This window comes from Aplysia californica, unplaced genomic scaffold, assembly GCF_000002075.1.
Source record: "Aplysia californica isolate F4 #8 unplaced genomic scaffold, AplCal3.0 scaffold00039, whole genome shotgun sequence".
NCBI lineage: Eukaryota > Metazoa > Mollusca > Gastropoda > Aplysiida > Aplysiidae > Aplysia > Aplysia californica.
Window position 1 is genome coordinate 1,346,513 of NW_004797309.1, and position 1,285 is coordinate 1,347,797.

A 1,285-nucleotide genomic window follows, 5' to 3' on the forward strand; every position below is an offset into this window, starting at 1 on the left:
TTTTCTTATTTTGCTCTCGAAGTTGTGATGAAGTTTCCTTAGAATATTCTTGACTTTATGTCTCACAAAAGTAGTAGATACTCAGGAGAGAATAAGAATTGAAGATTGATTATGACATCCGATGAATTCAATTTCAGGATTTTAAAACAGTCTGGCTGAAATTTCAGAAGCCAGAAATGTAGGGGCCTCAAGCACTTTGCGTATTTGGTTGATTTTATGGCCAACAATACTATACACACGTCTTTAATAAAAATACAAATAAAAGGTTGTTTGCCCCGTCACATAGCACCGAAACCAACAACATCTTCTCCAACATTGACAGAAAAAGCCGAGACTTAATTGAGTCTTTGGTCAATTCCTCAAGAGCACGGCACAACAAGAATGTAAGACACTGCCCAAGCTTGCCACAGAGGAATTGCGTGACCGGCTGCCTTCACCACTCCAACACTGACTGTGCCCACCCGATTAATGCCTCTGACAGATCTGATTTATAAAGGGCGGCCAATGCTAAGCCTCAAAAAATTGCAACAATGCAGCTCTGGAATCGTTGTTGCAGGGCAGATTTAATCACTGCCGTCTACTGGTGGAACGTAGTTGTAGCTGTTACTACTTGTAACAGTTGCTATAAGTTAGCGATCCGAGTCATGAGTCTTTTCGACGGAGTTATTCAAATAAAGGTTCTTGGACTCGTGCAGTAGCCTTTTCAACGCAGAAATCAATATACATTGTAACATTCTTTTCACGTCTCACACGTAGTAAAATACCCCGTGACCAGCACTACCACCATAAAGCTTAAAGTGTCTTCATATTAAATGATTTCCGAGGAAGGCTATTCATAGGTTCAATTCATTCTGTTCACTGTTTGGTTATAAAAGTAACAGCTTAAGGTAATGGTTTTGTATGGTTTTTGTATCTCAACATTCTTTAGTGTAGTTAGCAAGTCCATTTTGTTATCATGGTGCGAAGTGGCGAATGCCCAAAGGCCAGGAGTATAGCAACACGATACGTGTTACAGCATGATTCAGCAATAAGTTGCCTGCAAAAAGCTTTCAGCACTTACAAAGGGGAACGCTTGTCTGCTTTTCTACAGCATGCTTGGGTAAATATGATATTAATGATATGCCAAATCCTGAAAACTTCGGCTTTGATAATGAAAAGTAACACATGAAAAAAGAAAGAACGAAAGAAAGAAAGAAAGACAGACAGAAAGACAGAAAAACAGACAGAAAGAAAGAAAGTAGGTAGAGATGAAAGGTGGAGCGAAGGCGAAAGAAAAGCGCGGGGG